General features: G+C 38.2%; 1 protein-coding gene and 1 pseudogene across 2 annotated transcripts in view; one reads left to right on the top strand and one right to left on the bottom strand.

Moving 5' to 3' along the window:
• ADIPOR2 (adiponectin receptor 2) overlaps window positions 1-16,071 on the bottom strand; it is a 77,628-nt gene extending 61,557 nt beyond the window's left edge. Inside the window, exon 1 of one of the 2 annotated variants that reach the window (XM_030321362.2) lies at window positions 15,909-16,071. The gene's annotated coding sequence lies outside the window, so the exon portion shown is untranslated. Of the gene's footprint in view, window positions 1-15,841 lie in introns of both variants that reach the window. The other variant, XM_030321363.1, reaches the window with a different exon arrangement.
• LOC115518633 lies at window positions 11,076-16,121 on the top strand (annotated as a pseudogene).
• Window positions 16,122-16,335: the final 214 nt, after the last annotated feature.

The raw sequence follows: 16,335 nt of genomic DNA on the forward strand, positions 1-16,335 counted from the left end.
AGTTCTGGAATAGATACTGGTAAAGGTTACACAACATTGTAAATATATTAAACACTAATGAAATATAAACTTAAAAATGCTCAAAATAGTAAACTTCATATGTATATTTTATCACAGTAAGAAAAATGGTAATAGCAACTATAGCTTATTTAGTGCTTATGATACACCAGGCACTGTGTCTTTTAAGTAATATACAAGAATTAATTCAGTTAAAACTCTGTGAGATATGAGATGGGTACTATCAATCCCCACTTTATAGATGAGGACATAAAGCAAAACAGTCTGAGTAACTAACACACAACTAGTAACTGGTAAGCTAAAATTTCAATCTAGTGCTCTAGTGCTCATTCCTGGTGCTCTTATTAATCAATGCTACTTCTATAGTTTTATTAATAAATGATTAATATTAGCAAAGAGAAAGCTCAATTCACTGATCCCTACTTGGGGAATAAATGAAAAGAAATTTAAAAATTGTAAGTCAAATTACCATTAAAAATTGGATGAATAAAGAAAATAGAAATATATTTCAAAAAAACATGCTCAGCTTAGAGCCCATAAAGTCCAGAGCCTGTAAAATATAGAAAAAGGTACCAAATTAAAGTTTTAAGAACTGTGAAATAAGATGTCAAGGCTGCAATCCAGAAAAATATACTACAGTACTGCATTGCCTCTTTGCTAATAAACTTTTTATTGATGTAAAAAATACATTCAAGAAAGCACACAGAGTTCACAAACATCACAAAGCATAAATGTCACATAACCAGCAAGGAACAACATTCTAGTATCCAGAGGACACCTCTCCCCCATCACTGTACCATTCTGTAAGTATTAATTTTAAGAGATCAACCACTTTCCCTGCAGTTAGCGTGACAGAAATCTTCCATCCGAATTCTGTAAAAACTTAAGCCAGTCAAGTAACACACATCAGTACTTCATTGATAGTGGTTAAAAAGGAAAAAGCTAGGGTTCAAAAGAAAATCTAGCACCTTTAATATCCTTACTGATCCTACTGATGGAATAAACTATTCCATCCTAAAAAATAATCCCATTCCATTAGTTGAACAACTAAATCTGAACAATTTGTATCCACTATATTTTACTTCACAATGAAGTCTGAAAGAGGAGGTAATAAGGGACACAACATACCAATACTTCCATGTAGAACATTTTGTACCATTCAGGTTTCCAATGAAGGAAAAGCATGAATTTGATATCAGGAATCTCATTAACCATGCACCAACTTCAAAGGCTTACCTCAGTGTGGAATGATAGACCACAGAATAGTTTCAGTATACAACTTTCCAGTCACTTTGAAATTGGCTACTTTCACCTTAGAGGAAGCCAACAAAAACCTGGGGACATATTTGGCAGCCTGTCCTCTACCACTGAATAATCTAATTATAGAACTAGAAAGTGATGCTCCTAGATTTCAACTATTACACGCTACTCATTGTGTCCCAACTAATACAAAGAGACACTGCACTACTGGCCCTCAGAATCTGAAGACTTAATATACTAATTTTTAACAACTTCAAAGGTCCATGGCAGATGGCAAATTAATGTGTAAAAGAGTCAACAATCTCCATGTCATGCATAGTTGTGAGAACTGAATAAGCTAACAGAGGCAAAGCACCAAGAATTAACTTAAATTATGCCCTGTGAGGTTGGCAATAGAATGAGATCACTAGTGAGAAAGCCCAGCTAAATACCACACACCAAGTAGCAATAGTCATATTTGAAGATTGTGTAGTTTCCAGTCACAACAAACACTAATGACAAACCAGTATTAAAAAGACACCTTAGGGGTACCTGGGTGACTCAGTCAGTTAAGCACCCGACTTGGGCTCAGGTCATGATTTCATGGTTCGGGAGTTTGAGTCCCGCGATGGGCTCTGTGCTGATAGCTCAGAGCCTGGAGCCTGCTTGATTCTGTCTCTCTCTCTCTCTCTCTCTCTCAAGAATAAACATTAAAATTTTTTTTTTAATTTAAAAAACCACCTTAATGCCATTTCATTAAATTTGTGCATTTCGTTCTGCCATTTTTTTATTTGGAAGATGAGGTACCCATAGTATACAAAAGAATTAGCTAAGTATAAATGTAGTGTTTAAACTAAATGGCGGAAGCCCTAGCTTATAATCACATAATGAAATGCAAAAGTATGGAAATGATAACTAACCAATACCTACTCTTCCTCACTAAGCAATATAAAGAATCAAACCCAATACATGATTTCAAAATATGTGATGGGTTCAATTCTTTATACCAAGTGGAAATCATTCAATAGATTCTCAAAGGTCTCCAAAGATGAGGCTCTCCCAGAAGCATTTCTTCAAATATTTAATACTCCTTAAGGTCTAGAAATCCATAGTATTCAGGATGAATATCAAAAGACATCATCATTTTAGTCTTCCACAATGATAATATCCACTAGTTTGCTGCAAATCATTATTGTTAATTCAACTTTGACCAATCCAGGCTAAATAATTCTTATTCATTAAGCTTTTCCATAAAGGACTCATTTTTTAATTTCTGATCATTTCCTGGAGACTTTACTGGACTCTACCCAATTTTTTCATATCCTATCTAGCATAAGAAGGTCAAAATTAGATACAATATTATTAAAATGTTTACATAATACTCTTCACAATTATTACCATGTGATACGTGATGCAACATATACCTATAAAACATTATTTAGGCACCAAAGAACGTAATAAGAGCTGTCATAATACACTCAGCAAGTCCTACTAATTCAGTCTTCAAAACATAGTCCAAATCTACCCATTTCTATTACTTTCTGGTTTCAGCCAGAAAATAAAATCTCTCTCACCTGTCCTAATACACTAGCCTATAAAGGTCTCCTTGGTTCCATCTTTGTTACCCAACTATCCCCATTCCTTATGCTTTAGAATCCAGAATCCACTACTCACACAGCAGTCACAGTGATCTTTATCAAAAGGCACCCCCTTGTTTTGAGCCCTCCAATAACTTTCCTTTATAACTAGAAAACCTTTATCCTGGCTTACAAAACCTTAATTGATTTTAGCCCTACCTTTGACCTCTTCTTGTACCACTGTCCCCCTTGCACACTACATTGCATCCACTGACCTGTCTGTTCCTCTAACACTCCAAAAGCTCAAAAGGCTTTATGTCACCAGGTTTCCCAAAGCCTGGAATGCTCATCCCTCTGATCATCCCCATTGCAGGCTCCTTCTACACATGCTGATCTCAATTTAAAAGTCACCTACTCAAAGAATCCTTCTGTCTACACAATCTAAATTGGCACCTCCTAACTCAACTTACTCCTTACCACATGACCTTTTAATCTCTTTCTTGTGAGATTTTTGTTTACTACTGCTCTTTTCCCATTAGAATGAAAGCCCCTGAGAGAACAGACATTGTCTTCTTTATTCCTATATTCCTAGCACCTAAAACAGCAACTGGCACACACTAACTGTATTCAAAAAAAGTATCTGCCAAATAAATGTATAGGGAATTACTACTCAAACTTTGTAAGAAGTTCAGGGGCAGAAATAATTTCCCTGACCTCCCCAGGCTCCTAACACTAACTCCTTTATTCTTATTAATGTTTTTATTATAGCACCTGTCACAATTTACTGCATTTATCCATTTACATGTTTGCCTTCCCCTCCTGGAAACTTCTTAGGGTCAGAAAACCTTTAGAATCCATTTTTGTTTCATAACACGGATGCAAAGTAGGAACTCAAAACCTTTGTTGGATGTGTAGGAGGAGGAGAAAGAGGAGGAGAAGAACAGGAGGAGAAAGAGGAGGAGTACTTACTACATGCAAAGAACATTTCCCATGAATTATCTCTTTAATCTTTACAACAATCCTGGGGGATAGGTACAATTATTTCCTCCATTTTGGAAATGACAAAACCCCCAGGAAACTTCTAAATAACTTGCCTGAGTTAACTATATTTACAAGTGGCAAACTAACCTACCTAATCAACCTACTCTGCCTAACACCCAAGTCAATGCTCTTATTCACAACCCTCTGTTTCCATGAAACATAAGCTCTACTAAATGCATACTACTTAAATGCCAAAATCAGGAGTTTGAACACTGATAATATGTTGTACTTTACAACAACGTTGAAAATATTAAGAAACAGTCAAAAAACAGGGAAGAACATAGAGCCTTGCTACATACCAGAACCAATGAAACGACTGATTAAAATTGGAATTCTTCCCCAGACACTCAAAACATTTCTGAGTAGAAAAATGTCAATAAAACAAAACTGGAATGGGGGGGGGGGGGGAGTGACTGATAAAATGGGAAAAGTTCCCAACATATGCTACTGATACAGCCCTTAAGAAAATGGTACAGCTGACAACTGAGAAGAAATACCTCAATTTTTAAGATAAGCATTCTCAAGCCTTCATGTTCATAAAACCTTAACTGCTATAAACACAAAGAAACATTTCAAATCAAACAGTTTATTTTTTAAAATTTACTTTGAATAGGGGAGCCTGGGTGGCTCAGGTGGTTAAGCATCTGACTTCAGCCCAGGTCATGATCTCACAGCTCGTGGGTTCGAGCCCTGCCTCAGGCTCTATCTATGCTGACAGCTCAGGGAGCCTGTTTTAGATTCTGTGTCTCCCTCACTCTTTTCCCCTCCCCCACTCACACTGTCTCTCTCAAAAATAAAAACATTAAAAAAAATTTTTTTTAATTATTTTGAATATATAAAGACAGGCAACACTTTGAATCATTTACACTACTTTTTTTTTTTTTTTGCCCTAGCATGAAGTAAGCCAACTTTTAAGTAAAATCACATGGAACCTGTTCTAACTGGCATATCCCACTTGACCAACTTTCTTGAGGGGAAAAAAAAAAAAACAAATCCCATCATCATGTGAATGACAGTTGGGGGAAAAGTCAGTGGAGCAGACCACACAACTGGTCTATTGTTATGCCTAATGCAAATCTTCCTATAAAGATTTCTAAAGTGATAAAAAGATGCCAACTGTTATTTGCTGCCCTGCTACTTTATAGGCCTTTCCACTAGTTATCAAGTCCACTTTGGCATAAAAAAATCCTTCAGCAATGTTTGCAAAAATTCACAGAACTGTACCTCTAAAAAAAGGGTGAATCTTATAGAGTGTAAACTATACTCAATAAATTTGACTTTTTAAAAAGCTAAACCATAAACATGACCAAAAAAGTTTCTACTCCTCAGTAAAAAAAAAATCTGAATTTATTTTGTCAAATTCCCAAAATATAAAGTCAAGTTCTAAGCCTTTAAGAAACAGAATTGGAGGGAAGACACTGGATTTATGCTATATTATATACTGTACCATTACAATAAAGTAAGCTAGAGGGCAAAAAAAGGTTATTAAGAAAATCATAAGAGAAAATACATTTACAGTACTGCACTACAAAAAATTCACGTATTAAGTAGACCTGCACAGTTCAAACCCATGTAGTTCAAAGGTCAACTATATTCTGAAGTTTCAAGTATCAAGATGTCAATGGAACACCTGCTTATCTGGTTTCCAAAGTCTGTGGATATTAACCAGCAATGCAAAAGACAGAAATCTGTTTCCTCAAAGTGTATCCTTAAAATGCACACCAGTTCTATTACAAAAGTGGCTGAGAAAAATGACATGGGTGAGATCTACAAATATGCTCTGTATCTATCTACTCCTCTAGGTTGTACTTCTGAATCAAGTAATCGCTCAATCATTTCCTCTTGCCCAGAAGTCACAAACTTGAACATGTGAAACAGCCTGAGTAAAGACAAAGGCTGTTACTGTGTTGAACCAAAACTGCTTAAAAGATTAACAATTCAAATTCTAAAACACACAGTTAAATGGTGCTGTAATAACTGATTATGCATATAAAAAATTAGATTAAATCTGTAGTAACTGATTATGCATATAAAAAATTAAATTAGATCGCTGCCTATTATATAAAAATACCTTTTTTTTTTCAGGCAAAATATTCAAAACATTTTTTCAAAAACTTTTAGAAAGAAATATGGAAGACTCTTAATGACCTTGGGGTATGGAATAGATTTCTTAAGACACAAAGGACACAAATAAGGAAAATGGTGATAGATTTAATAATCATTTATATTCAACAAAACCATATAAAAAATTAACAAACCACATAGCTTGGAAGAAAATATTTGCAATTCATTTAGCAGACACAACTAAAATATTTAATAAGCTCCTATAATCAATTTAAAAAGACAAAGGAATAGGCAGGACAGGTAGCAGATAGTCAATTCAAGAAATGGAAACTTGAATAGTCACTCAACAATTGAAACATGTTCAATCTCATTAATTAATCAAGAAAAATAAAGATGATATGATACTTTTCTGTAAAAATATCATCTGATTTGTAAACACATAAAAAAATCTGGCAATGCCATGGATCCTAATGATTTAGAAACAGCAAATTCTCATATTCTCGTGCTAAAATAAAGTGGCACAATTTGGGAGGATAATTAGGCAATCTATGACACAGTTAAAAGTTCCCATAATCTCCATAATCTCCAACCCAATAACTTCATTTCTGGGTAATTTTCACTTCATTTCAAACTTAGTAACCACAGGGGCACCTGGGTGGCTCAGTCAGTTAAGTATCCGACTTCAGCTCAGGTCATGATTTCCCCGTCTGTGAGTTTGAGGCTTGCATCAGGCTCTGTGCTGATAGCTCAGAGCCTGAAGCCTACTTTGGATTCTGTGCCTCCCTCTCTCTCTCTGTCCCTCCCAGCTCAGGCTCTGTCTCTCTCTCTCAAAAATAAATAAACATTAAAAAAAAAAATTGTAATAAACTTAAAAAAAAACACTTAGTAACCACATAGATACACATACACAAAAAGAAACAAAATTTTCACAAAACATTTTATCCATACTGCTTGTAATACAACCTAATACTTTTCTATCCTATTTTAATTCCTGATTAAAACTGATTTCAGAACCCATTAATGGCTTCCAACATGCAGTTTAGAAAACCTGCCAAAGAGCTGAAATATGTGCACAAGGATTCCTAATCAGGAATGTTCAACGTAGCATTGTTTTTAAAAGAGGAAAAATTGGAAACAACCTAAATACCTATCAACATGATAAATTAAAAATGGATGTATTCATATAATAATGTAATTGTACCCCAGATAAAAGTGATGACTATAATTAGGCTGAACCACAGGAAACTGTCATTCTTGTAGGTCAAAAATGGTAATGTATCAACAGTTTCATATGAATCTAAAAGACATGTTTCATGGGGTGCTTGGGTGGCTCAGTTGGTTAAGCCTCCAACTTCAGCTTAGGTCATGATCTCATAGTTCATGAGTTCCAGCCCTACATGAGGCTCTCCACATCGGGCTCTACGCTGTCAGCACAAAAGCCCAATTTGGATCTTCAGTCTCCCTATCTCTCTGCCCCTCCCACACTGTCATGCAGGCTCGCTCTCTAAGATAAATTCAAAAAAATTAAAAATAGGGGCACCTGGGTGGCTCAGTCGGTTGAGCATCCGACTTCGGCTCAGGTCATGATCTCGCGGTTTGTGAGTTCGAGCCCCTCATCGGGCTCTGTGCTGACAGCTCAGAGCCTGGAGCCTGCTTCGCATTCTGTGTCTCCTCCTCTCTTTGCCCCTCCCCTGGTCATGCTCTGTCTCTCTGTCTCTCAATAATAAATAAACGTTAAAAAAAAATTTTTTTTAATAAATAAATAAAGACATTTCATGAAAAACAAGTTACAGAATATGCAGAACGTTGTTTACATCAAGTTTGAAAATATGGAAAACAATATTATGATTTGTTTATAAACGTATTTCTATGCAGTTATTACATAAAAATTGGCATTAGGAATGATCAACACCAAATTCATGATAATCATTACTTCTGTAAAGAAACTGAAATGTAATCCAAGAAGGTGCTTCAACTGTATGTGCAATTTTTTTCTTAAAAAAATGGAAATGAGAAAAATGTTAAGATTTAATACAGCTGTAGAGTAGATACATGAATGTTAATTATATTGGTCTCTGTATTCTGAATGTTTGAAGTATTTTGAAGAAAAAAAAATCTGTTAGCCAAATAAAAAACACATGTGCAGCCCAAATTCAAACCAACCCCATAAAAAATTTCTTCCATTGGCTTGAAATGCTAATGCTTGGTCCTAGCCCTTTAACTAGGGCCTCTAGCAAAAACAAACAACAAACAAAAAATTAAAGAAACAGCTTTTTATGTTAATTCCCAATTTAAACAGTTCTTTAAAATCTGTCAAGAAAAGATTTACCCCTGGAAAATTGGTCTTATTCCTCCTTCCAGTTTAGTGCTATGTATTTTACCATATTTCCATTTTTACCTTTGCTGCCAAGAAAACCCAAATCCAAATTTTATTCTTAGTCATTGAATTATGCTTCCTCCTTTTCCTCCTTATATTTTATTACATTTCTGGATGAAATTGGATATAAATAAATTCCAAGAAAATAAAAGTAACCCTCTTGTTCCAACATGCTAAACAGTTTTTACTACCACCACTTTCTTCCCTGACCCAAGGAATGTACAGATACAATTATGTATACATGCTCACTAAAGTAAGATTTCGGGGCACATAGGATTAAAGTGAATATGCTGCCAGTGAAAAATAATCAGCAATATACTAACAAAAAAATGCATACAAAAGGCCTAGCTGGCCAAAATTTAATAAGGTAATTAAGTTTGTCTCTTCGAGACCATATGCTTTATATGCTTTGTTTTCTAGTACATAACGTGGAAAACACAGAAGTCCAAAAAGAATATGCAATACTGTAAGTCAGCTATTAAAAAAATCTTATTTTTCTGTGCTCTTACATCAAAAAACTTCAATTGTCCTTTCCCACAGTTATTTTCCCCATGTCTGAAGACATTCTGGCGGTTTCCAGAATTTAGCTTCACTTTTCCTTCTGTCTGGACACTTAAAATGTCTGAGTAAGTCAGGCTATATAATCACTTAACCAGCATACATCCCTTCTAACGCATGGTATACTACGAAACAGAAAAATCAAAACCATGGGTCACGTGAAACAAATCCTCTATTTAATCCATTTAACTTCCAAAACTGAATACTAAATGTACTTATTAAATAGATTAGGTTAATTATTCCTAACAAACAGGTTCTAGGATATCAATCAGCCTTATTTCATTTTAGAATTAAAAGAGGAGATAAAGCTGCAATTTTTCAAGTTTGTATTTCACAAAGACTTTGAAAAGGTTATTTTTAACAGAATTGAAGCACTTCACTTAGCAAAAGAACACAATCCAATTTAGGTTTTAAAAAGACCATTTACTCCCTACTTGCTATACACCAGGACTGCTGTTTGATATAAAGAAAGCTATCCTCTCTTTACCCTCAAGAAATATATAATCTACTGGCCATCACTCAGATTTTTTTAAGAGGGGTGGCAAAATCACACTGCTTTCAAGGGCTAAGTAGGAAATCTTAATAGATGAACAGATCTAAGAAAGTACTAGGAAGAATAACTACAGAATGTAAGCACCACCTAAAATAATTCTAAATCAACTTCAATGCAAATCTCAGTAGAGATTTTCAAACTGCAACCAAATAAACCCAGCAAAGAACTGGCAAAGTTGGTGACGTTTATGGCACCAATTGGTCACTGCTACCCAGAACATCTAGACAACTTTCCTCAAGAGTTGAAAGATCTGCTCTCCTACAATTACACTATCTTGAACACAGATCTTCCAATAACATTTTGCAAATCTTTGATCTCTGGGAGAAGAATCTGATCAACCCATCAAGTTTGCTCTTTTTTCTTTTTGAGAGAGAGAAAGAGAGCAATTAAGAGAGAGAGCACACAAGAGTGAGCAGGGAAGAGGCAGAGGGTGGAGAGAGAGAATCTTAAATCTATATGCCTAGCACAGAGCCAATGTGGGGCTCAATGTCATGACCATAAGATAATGACCTGAGCTGAAATCAGGAGTTGGACACTTAACTGCCACCCAGGCACCCCACTACTGTTCTTCTTTTAACTTCTACATTGCCATATAAGCTTCTAAGATTTTATACACTCATTTGTAACAGAATAGAATAGAACTGTGAAATACTGGGGCACCTGGGTGACTCAGTTAGTTAAGCATCCAACTCTTGATCTCAGGGTTGTGAGTTCATGCCCCTCACTGGACTCTGCACTGGCCATGAAGCCTCCTTAAAAACAATAAAAGAGGGGTTTTGGGTGGTTCAGTCGGTTAAGTATCAGGACTTGGCTCAGGTCATGATCTCACAGTTCATGGGTTCCAGCCCTACATCTAGCTGTGTGCTGACAGCACAAAGCCTGGAGCCTGCTTCGGATTCTGTGTCTCTCTCTGTCCCTCTCCCACTCATGCTTTGTCTCTCTGCCTCTCAAAAATAAATAAGTGTTAAAAAAAATTACAAAAAAAAAAAGAAAAAAGTGTAAAATACAAGAATACTAGATGGCTCAGTCGGCTAAGAGTCCGACTTTGGCTCAGGTCATGATCTCATGGTTTGTGGGTTCGAGCCCCGCGTCGGACTCTGTGCTGACAACTCAGAGCCTGAAGCCTGCTTCAGACCCTGTGTCTCCCTCTCTCTTTGCCCCTCTCCTGCTCATGCTTTCTCTCTCAAAAATCAACAAACATTAAAAAATTTTTTTAAAAAAGAGCCCGACTTCAGCTCAGGTCATGATGTCACAGCTCGTGAGTTCCAGCCCTGTATGGGACTCTCTGCTGTCAGTGCAGAGCCCACTTCAGATCCTCTGTCTCCCTCTCTCTCTCTGCCCCTCCCCAACGCTCTCTCTCTCTCAAAAATAAACAAACATTAAAACAAGAAGAAGGGGCGCCTGGGTGGCGCAGTCGGTTAAGCGTCCGACTTCAGCCAGGTCACGATCTCGCGGTCTGGGAGTTCGAGCCCCGCGTCAGGCTCTGGGCTGATGGCTCAGAGCCTGGAGCCTGTTTCCGATTCTGTGTCTCCCTCTCTCTCTGCCCCTCCCCCGTTCATGCTCTGTCTCTCTCTGTCCCAAAAATAAAAATAAACGTTGAAAAAAAAAAAAAATTAAAAAAAAAAAAAACAAGAAGAAGAAAGTGAATATACTATTGCAGAATTCCATATGCACATTTTAAGAGACAGCAATGCAACTGTAGCCAAGATATCTTTGAAAGTGATGACTGAACTCCAGAAGAAACATCTGAAATGATGCCAAGACTGCCAGTGTTATCACAATTCATGCTTCTCTAAGGTCACCAAAGTATTAGTTGCTACCTTGACCTTCCTCCTAGGAAAAAAAGAACAAGAGAAACAGGACAGTGACTAAGAATCTTAGTGCAGTATGCCATAAGGAAAACAGGCTCCAAATACAAGGAAAGGTTGAAAAGGTTATGGAAGTGCTTAGAAACAAAAGAAGAGAAAAAAACAGGTGTTTAACTTCTCAGCTATCCATTTGAGTCCTGATTCCCCAAGGTTTTGCAGAAATACTATTGCTGCTAAGGAGCTCTAAAGAGATAGTCTACAAACTTATCTCCAGATTGGTGGGAATTCATGAGCTTTTTCTAATTTCTATCCCTTTGTGCAAAGGTTTCTTTTTTTTTTTTTAATTTTTTTTTTCAACGTTTATTTATTTTTGGGACAGAGAGAGACAGAGCATGAACGGGGGAGGGGCAGAGAGAGAGGGAGACACAGAATCGGAAACAGGCTCCAGGCTCTGAGCCATCAGCCCAGAGCCCGACGCGGGGCTCGAACTCACGGACCGCGAGATCGTGACCTTGGCTGAAGTCGGACGCTTTTACCGACTGCGCCACCCAGGCGCCCCTGTGCAAAGGTTTCTATAGCAGCACCAAAGAGAAGGAGCAAGATCCTTCTGTTTGTGCACAAACATCTCATAAGCTGGTAGTCCCAGAGATCAGTCATTGCTCATAATTGAGGCCACCCATTTTGTTGTGGACAAGAACTCTGAGGAAATCATGACAGTAGGAATCAATGAAGGAGATTCTAAGAAAAAGATAACCGCTCAATGACTCCATTTCCCCAAATCCTGGCCTAGTATAAAACACTCAAAGTAAAGAATCTGATGATGTCTGCTGCAACTTTGACTCAGTTCTTCTGAACAATGAATTTCTCAGATGCAGAAGAAATTCCAGGGTAAGACTAGATAAAATCAAGAGTACAAGGATATGGAGAATTAAATGCTAAAGCTTATATTCTAGGAACAGAAGTGTTGGAAATTGAGAAAGAGGAAGAGAACAAAAAAGATGCATGGGGAAGTAGCTGTCTCAGTGAGGCAGAGAATGCTAATGGTAAATAGGTTGACGTGTTATCACGCTTCCAACGAAGAACAGCAACAAAATCTCCAAGAAGCTGAACAGCTTCAAGGAGGAGCCAGAATGTCCAATCAAAAAATAAGCATTCCTTCAGAGAAAAGCAACTGGCACTATAACATAAACTTTTGAAAAAGAAAAAAACAGAATGAAGTAACTTTCAAGCAACTTTTCCATTCCAAGAAGACTGTTAAATATGTGTCATTAATCTGAAAATTAGTGAAACAATGATGTTCATTTGCATTAAAAAGTCCAGAAGCACTGCATTTTGAAAACCACAAAGCACACTATAGAACAATGACTGTTTGAATCCCTTTTTAAAAAACAACTCTGCAACACAAAGAGGAGCCCTATTATAATCAGATCTTAATTAATGACAATGTAACAATATTGGTTCATCAATTGTAACAAATATGCCACATTAATACATGTTATTAATAAGAGAAAACAGAGTAGGTGATATGGGAACTTTCTATACCATGCATAGAAATTTCTGTAAACCTAAAACTTCTCTAAAAAATGAAGTCTATTAATTTTTTTAAGACCTGCACATGTGGACAGATTTGGGAATAAACATTTGTATAAGCAGACAAAGAGGTGGCAATCTCTATATCAAACTATTAACAGTGGGTTTCTACGAAGAGTGAAACTGAAATAAAGTGTGTAACAAATTTCTACATCATGTACCCCTGGACTATCTAAACTTTCTACCCTGAGCGGAAAGGCTCTGTAGCATATTGGGAGCCTGGGTCCTAAAACCAGACTGCATGGATTTAAATCCCAACTCCACTATTAACTAGCTGACAAACTTGGGCAGTTAATTTCTCTGTACCTCAGTTTCCTCATCTTCAAATATGGATACTAGTACATGTCTCTACAGAGCTGCTGCAGGTAAGTAAGTTGATACACGTAAAGTATTGGAAAAGTACCAGTACACCAGAAGTGCTCCCACCACCACCATCACCATCAAGCATCTTTCATTCTTGATTTTATTTTTATCTTAACTGGTAAACAAATTAGGAAAACTGGTTCATCCAGCCCCTTTCCAGTGAGCTCTTTGATGCAGAAGTACAAATGTATTCAATAGCGATGTAACAATAATCTGAGTTTGGGGGCACCTGGCAGGCTACATCGGTAGAGCATATGACTCTTTATCTCAGGGTCATGAGTTGAGCTCCAGGTTGGGCATGGAGCCTACTTAAAATAAAATAAACAAATACACAAATAAATATAAATAGACAATGAGGGTTTTTTTTAAACCAGATTACAAACCAACACTTAACAATATGAGCCCATTTATACAAAAACAACTAACAGATTCTATAAGAATAATCACAAAAACAAACCCTTCTGAGTGGTGTGATTCTAGACAATTTTTACTTTCTTCTTTATACTTTTCTGATTCATTTTAACTTTCTATACGGGGCGCCTGGGTGGCTCAGTCGGTTGAGCGTTAGACTTCAGCTCAGGTCATGATCTCGCGGTCCCTGAGTTCCAGCCTTGTGTCGGCTCTGTGCTGATAGCTCAGAGCCTGGAGCCTGGAGCCTGCTTCGGATTCTGTGTCTCCCACGCTCTCTGCCCCTCCCCCACTCACACTCTGTCTCTCTCACTCTCAAAAAAATGAATAAATGTTGAAAAAAATTAAAAAAAATTTTCTACATGACATATGCATGATTTTTAATAAAATAAACTAGGAGTCAGCAAGCTTCTTCTATTAAGGACCAGACAATACGTATTTTAGGCTCTGCAGGCCTATACGAGTCTCTGTCCCACTACTCACTCAGTTCTACCCTTACACTGCAAAAGCAACCACAAACAACATCAAAATGAATACATACAGCTATATCCCAATAAAAACTAAATTTACAAAAACAGCTAGCAAAAGTTGCCCCACAAGCCATAAAGTCTGTTCCCGGAGATAAAAAATAAAATTATTTTCATTTTGGAAAACCTGATGTGATTTATACCAAAGAAAGTGCATCAGCTAAATTGATACCATTTGTGGGGAAAAAAAAAGAATCCACCCATTTACTTATTCATAGTCTAGGAATAGAAAAAGACAAACTCTTAGGCTCTGGAAATCCTTTTCTCATCCCTAACATTCAGGTAAGAAGAGAAAATTTGCTACTAAATAGCCTATAAAGTGTAGATATAAACATATACTGGTGGGTATGTAGTTACAAATAGAAGCTAAAAGAAACGTCTTTCATATTTAAATCAATCTGAAATGTTTTCAAAGTTTGCAATAATTCACCACCAAGCAGCTGCCAACACATGTGCGGAAGTCCCAACTACTGATGAAATTATTTTAGCTACAGATCATCACAGTCAGCACTCTGACATATTTATGAGAAAGCATGAAAATATCTATGAACAACAGCAGTAGAAATGAAATTTCTATAAAATAAATACTATGGATGAAAATTTTCATTTCTATGAAATGAGAAAGTAGAAAAATCTATCAAATTCTAACAAAAAAAGTCAGAGGGTGGTAAAAGGAGACATAGAGGTGGCCTTTGGATAAGAGAACACTTCAAACTTCAGAAATAAGTTTAAGATCTCCCCTCCAAAATTAATTGCGTTGAAGGAAATTATTTTTAACATTTCACTGAAAAGTTCTGTGATCAAATTATTTTAAATGTTACAACAGATTTCTTCAAATTTTAAACAGTTTCTTGGGGATGGGGGCACTGTTTTTGGAAGAGATTTAATGGGGCTAACATAAGGCTGAGAAATCCAGCATCTAAAAATAAAAATATTAAAAGGCCAGTGTACTAAAAAAAATGCCAACAACCTGCACTGAAGTCATCATACCCAGTAAAATTCCAATCTGACATTTGAATCCTTCTACCAAAAGTCACAGTTGGGCCGTCTCATAAAGTCAAATTCCAGAGACAAACGTATGTGTATTTAATGTCAAAAACCAAAAAGAGGAAAAAAAAAAAAGTTACCTGACAGTTTCCAATCCAAACTCTCTCATGGACCCCTAGATGAACTGATTTAAACCCTGTTAGCATCAGTTTAAAAGAAGCAAGCAATGACAGACGAAAGGCCAAACCAGTTTTGGGAAAACAGGGCCCAAGGTACTAACTATTCCAAGTAGGTTGCCTGAAGCGCCACCAAAGAAAAGGTAAAGAAAATCTTCCTACCCCCAGGGACTAGAAAAGTAGCACTAAGCAGATCCCATTCGAAGCCTGCCACCAAAGAAATTCCTAGAGCTAATAAGAGACAAAAATGAAGAAAGGGAGGGCAGATTCTCTCGGTGGGCAGTAAGGCAGGGCAACTGCACGCGAAGGGGAGAAGAGCTGAGACAGTGCTCCGGACGCTGTATCAGGAGGGGCGAGGCAGGTGGTGGGCGCCAGGCGCCACAGACAGCGGTTGAAAGGAGGGCGGCTCCAGGCCCCTCTCGGTCGGTCCCCCCGGTCACAGCACAGCACGCCGTGCAGGGCGACAGGTCAGGTAAGGAGGCCGAGTTGAAGGCTGGGACGGAGCGCGCGCTCCCCGGCCCGCGCCGGGGACACTCTCCCCCTCAGAGCCCTCACCTCCTTCTCGACCCCGGGCTCTCCCTCTTCTCCCCTGAAACGGCGCTCACACTCCAGAGACCCTCACCCAGAGCTTGTCGCCGCCTCGCCGCGCGTCTCGGACTCCTCTGGAACCAGAGCTGAGGGGAGGGGGAGGAGGGGGGAGCGGAGGAGGGAGGGGACCGAACCCGGGGTAGCCGCGCCGCTGCCGCCGCCGCGATACCGCGTCTGGGATCGTGCTCGCGCCGCCGCGACCGCCGCCGCCGCGTCTTCCCGCCCCCACGACTGCACGTTGCCGTGACGCGCATCGCACGAGGCGGTTCGAACCAATAAAGTCAGAGCTAGTGCGCAGGCGCGCTGGCCAAAACCGGAAACTGCTCTTCTGACCGCTCTAGAACGTGGTGGCATCTTGGGAGTTGTGGTTCGGCCAGGAACTCAACGAAAACAGTACTGAGAAAGTGCTCCGCGGGCGTTCACACAAATCTCCTTCGTTTTCTTTCTCCCATAGAAAGCGG

This window comes from Lynx canadensis, chromosome B4 (assembly GCF_007474595.2).
Source record: "Lynx canadensis isolate LIC74 chromosome B4, mLynCan4.pri.v2, whole genome shotgun sequence".
Lineage (NCBI taxonomy): Eukaryota > Metazoa > Chordata > Mammalia > Carnivora > Felidae > Lynx > Lynx canadensis.